General features: G+C 40.0%; 1 long non-coding RNA gene across 1 annotated transcript; it reads right to left on the reverse strand.

Moving 5' to 3' along the window:
• Nucleotides 1–2,432: 2,432 nt before the first annotated feature.
• LOC135117880 (uncharacterized) lies at nucleotides 2,433–5,306 on the reverse strand. The gene is made up of 2 exons (XR_010277221.1): nucleotides 4,600–5,306; nucleotides 2,433–3,631 (listed from the first exon to the last, which is right to left on the reverse strand). It is a non-coding gene; the product is annotated as an uncharacterized LOC135117880 (long non-coding RNA).
• Nucleotides 5,307–8,438: the final 3,132 nt, after the last annotated feature.

The following is an 8,438-nucleotide window of genomic DNA, read 5'->3' on the forward strand; positions in this document are numbered from 1 at the left end:
GAATTGCTTGTGCAAGAGACTTGAAATATTCACTGCATCAAAATATTTTGTCTTATTATAAGCTCATTAAGCGTTTATGCATAAGCTCATTTTCGATAGCAATTCTTACCAAACTACCTACTGTACAACCTTTTTTCCTCGCTAACAGTTAAGTTAACAGTAGGCACAATACCATCACCCAATCCAGTCCCCTCTTCACATTTAGGATCCCTAGTCTATGGGCGTCCAAAACAAGCCGGGAGCAAATGAGCCGCGGCCCATTAGCTTCAAATTGTCCGTAGCAGACAACTGGCCGTCTATTTATGTAGCTGACCTCTCTGCTTACCCCACTGCTGGCCTTAACTTATCATGTACTGGACTGACTCGTGTTTACGGAACTACACGTTAGATTTTCGGGTGTTTAATTTTCTTTGGTAGTGAAAATATAAGTAGTGTCGCTGAAAAGGTTGAAAGTCTATGAAAAGTTGCTGCTGTCCTAGTACCTATCTTCACTGTATTAATCCGAAAGTAACTAAGCCACTCTGTTTGGCTCTATTAAACTGATTATAATGGTTACACAGGTAGTCTAAAGCTTGAGAAAGAATATAGGTTAGTTTTGCCCGGTTGCGGTGAGTGGTTGCCTAGGGACAGGAGTGAATCTGCGCGGAACAGCTAGTTGACTATAATAGATATTTGTGTTTGAACTCATCGAAACCCTAAGGAGTAATCTATCTTTGTCAACATAAAATTGAATGTTGTAGTCTATAATGTTGTATCATTAAACCTGTATATTATTTCCTATTCTTCATGGTGGCAGTGGCCTTCGATAAAAAAATGAAGTAGATAATTTGAATAGTGAGAGTATTTTATTGATAGTCACTCAGGAATAACTTATAATATTCAAGAGGCAGCTGAAACTGTTTACAATATGCTAATATAAATATCTTTGCCATTAATATGAGGGAGAAATTAATGTAATGTACTGACCAGTCCTGGTCGCCGTATCTCAATATTGTCTCTCACATTTTATACATGAAAGCTACTGCATGGTATCGCATTATTATAAAAGAGATAGATATTCTTTCCATTTTTAATACTTAAGGGTAAGCAGAACAACATTAAAATAGATAGTGTTATTTTATGGGAGTAGTATTTATATTGTATTACTTACATGCATTTTTCTTGAGAATCGCATACTTTGGTATTAAAGCGGTAAAAAAGACCAAACATAACATTCAATATATCTAATAATAGAAGTTGCTATTATAAAAACTTACACAAGTTAAACGTGTTTTCATTTCCCGACTGAATCTTTTTTAACAACACTCACTTTCAATTAATTCATTTCATTAAACATTGGCACAAAGTTACAATCATTATGCTATAACTTTATCTCGATACTCCAAAATCATAGTAAGTATTCTATTAAGACCATAAACCACTATACAAAATGTAGTTTCTTACTAATAAGTTAATACAAAATACAATTAACAAAGATAATTAATAATCAGTTTATTAGTCTTACACTACATGCGCTACGTATTGCGCAGATAAGCTACTTATTACTCAAACGGGCTACTTATTACTCAAACGGGCCACTTATTACTCAAACTGGCTACTTACTGCTCAAACCGGCTACTTATTAGCCAGTACTACTCGTAAAGATTAACAAAACATAACCGATACCGTTGTATTAGTAAATAGCCTATGTTCTAGTTAGCTGTTTTATTGTCTACCTATATAAATCTAAATATTGATTTTGTATCGATAATAATTTTCTTAAGCTATCAAAACAGCTAGAATCCTTAATGTTCACGATTTTTTTTGTCCATAATATTATCGCTGTCTTAATAGGTACCAACCCTAAATAGGTATTCAGTTTAAAAGTCAAAATTGGGTTGGATAGTTTTTTGGATTTAAAGAGTCAGATGGAGACCGTTAATACCATTTTTCTTCTAAGTTTTCTTTCTCTTGCTAGCTATTAATGTTCCTGATACAGATTTTGACACTGAGTATGCTACATAATGTTTTTTCGATAAAAACGTTAAAAAAATGAACACCCAGCACATTGCGTATGCAACTTCGATAGTAGTCCCAATATAATACGTTGTATAAAATATGAGAGCACAGTCCATTGAGGTTCGATTCCCGCGCGAGCTGTGGCCATCGCATGAATTAATAACCACTGCAATTAATATAACAACGCTCAATGGCCACACCACGTATTTATTAAGAAACCTATAAATCATTACATTGCGTAGGGCTGCGGCCCAACACTTCTGGAACGGGATTCCGATAAATAAGAAAATGGAAGAGACCAACACAGATACGATTTTCGAAATGAGTGGAAATATTATAATATATGTCGGAGGCGAACATCAAGGATGGCACTATCGTCCGACATCAGTTAGGGTAATGAAGCAAAGAGATAACTCAAAGAAACTCAAAACTCAAACAAACTAAAAACTCAAACGTTTATTCAAATTAGTCAGAACAAAAGACAGCCCCCAAAACGCCCGCCCTTCGCCACTTCCTATGTGTTTTGGCTTGGGGAGAAGAAGTGGCGGAACAAACTCCCCAGCAACACATGTCTGTCTGTTAGGTTAAAAGAACCTTTACACTTTAATTTCAAAAGACACTTTACACACTTTACAATATGGATCTACAACAGTACTACAACACTAGGCAATAACACTAGGTACACTACACGTAACGAAAGGCAGTATCGAGATGTGCGCAGCACGACGACTCGACCAAGACTGAGCTCCGCGGACGCCACGCCGACCACCACTACTCTGCCAAGCGCGCCAAAATGTTGTTTCACCGGAAACGCCACCAGAGGGCGCGCTTGCGTGACGTTTAGTGTCCGTACTATTGACAGTCTCCGACACGGCCATCCTGCGTAGACCCACGTCCTCGTGGGTTAATCTGCAACAACACAAACACAGCACAGTATGCACAGTACAACCTCGGCCACTCCTGACCACTATGTAGCACACTGAACAAAAGTCACACAGATCCATCTGAACCACAGAACCACATAGGGTCATAATTACGCCACACAGGCTTATTAATATCGCTCACACTTGAATGCCACACAGGCTACCAACTGCCACACAGGCTACCAACTGCCACACAGGCTATCAACTGCCACACAGGCTCCTAACTGCCACACAGGCTCCTAACTGCCACACAGGCTCCTAACTGCCACACAGGCTCCTAGCTGCCACACAGGCTCCTAGCTGCCACACAGGCTCCTAGCTGCCACACAGGCTCCTAGCTGCCACACAGGCTCCTAGCTGCCACACAGGCTCCTAGCTGCCACACAGGCTCCTAGCTGCCACACAGGCTCCTAGCTGCCACACAGGCTCCTAGCTGCCACACAGGCTCCTAGCTGCCACACAGGTCAGTCATTGCCACACAGGCCAGTTATTGTCAAGTTTGTCTGATCAATCTAAACATTTTCAATGCAATAGAATGCTTTCACCTTGTGCGATGACATGCGATGTCCTGGCCTGCCGCAACTCATACGGCCTCCACGACAAATCCGGGGGAGGATGACGCTCCAAACAGCAACTGCAGCGCACCTCGCGCGCCGCTTGACTAGTGGACCTCGTCCTGTTCTCCAGGCTCGGTTCACCTTAGATGTTATCTGTTAAGTTAGAAATGGAAAGTGCTTAGGCATCAAATATTGACAACATATGGGTCAGCAACAAACCTTCTCGATGGTAAGACCTAAACACATGTTATGGGTTTTAAGAATAGCAATCACCATTTAAATGAAGAAACTAGTTACATTAAATTCTAAGCACGAAATCAAAGAAAGATCGAATTGCTAGTCAGACTGAACTTGTAAATTACAAAATCATTACAGCTACGGTTGTCATTCACATCAACGCCTTCTACTCGATAGGCTTCACAAAACCGTCGTGTCCCTTAGCCGAGCTCTCAGCCCATCCTGGCCTCCTAGGGACCACAACCACAACTATAGTGACATGACACCAACTGTACCACAGACGTATACGGGTCTCTTCTTGGTCACCCCGATGCCATCACACAGGCCAACGGGTCTTTTCCAAGTCACCCCGGTCTCCATCATTGGTACAACTTAGCGCAACGAAATTACAGAGTAGGTGAACGTAACACTTTACCAAAAATCTATCGTCTGATGCACAATTCAATCAAATGACGCAAAAACTGAAATATTCTAACTTTAGGATATTGATGAGATCAGATAACTAATAATTTTCAACTCTGGGATCAAACCTGTGAACCTAGGTTTCTGATTATCTACGATTCCACCAATTAATAAGCGCAGTGGTAGCGCAATCAACGAGACTGAAACCGTCTCTCAAGTTTATAAATGTCGTAAGACAAATAACCTCAAAATAAAGCAAAAATGGATCGGTCTCACCGGGTTTCCACTCAACACCTCAACGCGCATGACGATGCGCAGTACAGCAAGGCTTTCGCGGACGTGAAGCCACGTAGATACACGAGCACCAACACTCCGACCTCACGATGACACGTCAGGCTCCTGGCAGCTGGGATGCTCCGCAGTAATTTGGTCGCCAGATTGCACAATAACCACCATAACCGTGTTACCATACTTGTGCCTACCGTGCACTCAGAAATCCAGAAAGTTTGTCTTCACGTGGCGAATTCTCTCGAAACTAATCAACCATCGGCCGCCACACATCACTCCGAACGAGCACATCACTTTTTCACTTTTTGAACAATGGCATGGCAATCCTTAACACATGTGGGCATTCGGATTACATCCCACTTCTGATGTCGGAGGCGAACATCAAGGATGGCACTATCGTCCGACATCAGTTAGGGTAATGAAGCAAAGAGATAACTCAAAGAAACTCAAAACTCAAACAAACTAAAAACTCAAACGTTTATTCAAATTAGTCAGAACAAAAGACAGCCCCCAAAACGCCCGCCCTTCGCCACTTCCTATGTGTTTTGGCTTGGGGAGAAGAAGTGGCGGAACAAACTCCCCAGCAACACATGTCTGTCTGTTAGGTTAAAAGAACCTTTACACTTTAATTTCAAAAGACACTTTACACACTTTACAATATGGATCTACAACAGTACTACAACACTAGGCAATAACACTAGGTACACTACACGTAACGAAAGGCAGTATCGAGATGTGCGCAGCACGACGACTCGACCAAGACTGAGCTCCGCGGACGCCACGCCGACCACCACTACTCTGCCAAGCGCGCCAAAATGTTGTTTCACCGGAAACGCCACCAGAGGGCGCGCTTGCGTGACGTTTAGTGTCCGTACTATTGACAGTCTCCGACATATATAATCTCGTACGAGAATACCCCAAACTAAAGATATAGCTAAAAAATCTAGCACAGTATTGTAAGTATACATATATGCTTATGTTAAAAAGGACCAAACGGAACAAGGTAGAAGTACCAAAAATACCAAAAACAAAATGATATTCAAACACAACTAGCATAAACAATAAAATATTTTCCTATGTAGTCGGGATTTGTTTCCACAGAGAATAGCGAGGGATATTACCACAGACTATTACTGCTTATCCTGTGCCGCGGGCTAGATAAGTGACCTTTTGAGGTGTCGCGAGGGTTCCACGATAATATCACGGAGATAGGCAGTGGAATCAACCCTTTACTGTGATCACATCAAAGGAGCTTCTTCAAATGTTGTATGAAACTTTTCAATGTGGGAAAATGTTTGTAGAGATGGTATGAGATTGTTTATTTGTATTGCAATACTACGGAAATTGTAGTAAAATGATAAATCATCGAAGATGTTGATTCAATCTGAATATTTTCATCGGGCTATTGAGAAGTGGTGATCGAAAACTTTTAAACAATGAATATATTTTTAGCGCTAGGTTTTCCAAATATTCGCCAGCCCTACTCCCCTAGCTGGGCCGGCGGGACGCACCCCCATTAAGGGGGTATTCCGCAGAAATTACTGGCAATACATCATCGAGATGTTTTTAATAAGCGCCAGTGTTGCCAGCCTCTTGACAGACTACCTTGTTCAATGGATTGTTTTCAGTCTTCTGTATGAAGTATTGGTGTAATGTATCGCGAGCTGTCTGTTTTGTTATTGCTAACAATGTGTGTGTTTTTATTTATTTAGTTTGTTTTTAATGGTTGCATGTTTAATTCAAATGTCAGAGTATCTGAAAATGTTGTCGATGAATAAGTTTAAAAAAAGTTTAAAACAGTACTTCATCATTTTATGTTACAAGCGTTTAAAATATGTAGAAATGACATGTTCAGGAAACGTAATTTTGTTCTGGTAAAGAGCTGCGTAGACAAGTGAAACAGTCCACAATTAGCATTTAGTGGTAGCGAACAATCGCGGCCATCTATCTGTAGCGCATCAATAGCTGTGCTCAATGCGACGCGCATAAAGCCCGTCGTCCATCCTCGTTCACAACGACCAGCATTCGCAAAAAGCGCCGATTTAATTGCGGACGCTTCTTTGTCCCATTGTACTCCGTTCTCACTTAAATATACCAGCGCAACGTTGCCTTTGCTGATTACCAATAAACTTCAAACCTTATATCCAACCCCACAGAGTTCCAAATGCATCTCCTCACCTGCGCTTCCAGGGTTGTCTCGCATTAAAATTACAATGAAACATGGTTGGACGAACCGATAGTCGCCGGCAGCGAAGTGGTCGATTATGTAAATGTAGTGAATTCGTAACGCATCGTCCCTGATTTATATCGAGCGATTCCTTTTCTAAAAAGCTTCGTATAATTTTAATTGACCGTTATTGGTTTCTTCCGTTATTTGGAAATCAATTGAGACATTATAAGAATGCGCGATAAAATATTTTCTCGAGTGATTTAAATCGGAATTTGAAAATAAGGTCTTTGATTTCAGTGTGGTGATTTGTAGTGTTTTTAAAGTAATTTAAGACGATTTATGTGGGCACAAGTAATGATCAAATTGCTTGCGTCCTTTATTAGGCATGTGGATATTAATGGGTTCTGTTTGTACTTAAACATTAATGGTACATTTACAAATTGATACATCGGTCATTGAGCTCACAGTTCAGGAAGCAAATAGGTAATTGTAATCCAATCGATTTATCGAAACGATTATTAAATCTCATTTTTTTTAACGGTCTATAGAATTATATTTATCGGACAAGCTCTGAATGTAGGTTTAATACCTTGAGATTTAAACAATTAGATAATTAGCTATCATTATTAGCACAGTACCTCACCACTCGCATTACTACCCATTTAACCCTTCAAGATCCATTAATTCAGGTCCTAGAGCAATAAAATAGAGCACATCACATAAAAAACCAGCAGAACTGAGATTAACCTTGTAAGCAACAATGTACACACTCATTAAGGGCTCTTATATCTGATTTATTAACTAAAAGGACTCTACATGTAATTACAGAATTCTTGTCAGTGTTTAAGTCATCAGATTCACAGTGACATGGGACTGGCCATCATACCTGAGGAGTGGGGTGGAGTAAGAAGGGCGTAAGTGCGGATAGTTTCTGCGAAGTCATTGATAAGTGATGAATGTGGCCGGTGCGCCTGCGTCGCCGTTGATGAGCGCTTTGAACTTTGTAGTGTGGGAGATCGTGAAGTGTATGTTGTACTTAAGTGTACGAATTAACTTGAACGGATGGATCGGGAATAAGCTTTAAGTATTTCTATGTAGTTCTGGTCAAGGACCAGTGCTTATGAAAAAACTGTTTGCTACATTACTTTAAACATTATCAGCCTTATTTATAAAAATCAACTAATCATCTTCTAAGCATTGTTTTACCTAATTACTACTTAAAGCCTTAAGTAGTGATTAAATTATTTTGACCTATAAACGTTGCTTAAGCATGTCTTAAGTAATGAACAGATAATGCCATAAAAACATACTAATTTCTCAACACTACCGGAATGTTGGTAGCTTAAAAAAATATTTGTCATCAAAACGTTGTGTAATGGCAACAATGGCATCCGTAAAATATAAAATTAAAAAGTTGAGCTGTCAATAAACCGGAAATGAAAAATCAGCTGGTACGAATCCAGCCATTTTGCTAATTAGCGGGTTAAACAAGGGTGTGAGGCTACTTAATTTGACAGCTCATTTAAGACATTGCTAAGAAAATGATTTAGTTTAGCTACGTTTCTAAGTAAGATTTTTTCTTAAACACCCCTTTTTTTTTTTTTTTATCGACGTAAAATCATCAAATGACCCCTCCCGCTGTGGGTTAGCAGCGGTGAGGGAGTGTCAGACTCTTACTGACTAAAATCGTCGTGTTCCGTCATAGGCCTTTTATGTACCAGGGCCGCGGTATCTCTTTCGAACAACCCGCAGCTTCTTAAACACCCCTTAAGTATAACTTATTATTTAATTCACGTTTATAAGTAAGACTGATATGTTTTGAAGTTAAAAGAGGTATTAAAGTCAGTTTTGTGATCTAAGTGC

The sequence above is a fragment of the Helicoverpa armigera genome, chromosome 15 (assembly GCF_030705265.1).
Source record: "Helicoverpa armigera isolate CAAS_96S chromosome 15, ASM3070526v1, whole genome shotgun sequence".
Classification (NCBI taxonomy): Eukaryota; Metazoa; Arthropoda; class Insecta; order Lepidoptera; family Noctuidae; genus Helicoverpa; species Helicoverpa armigera.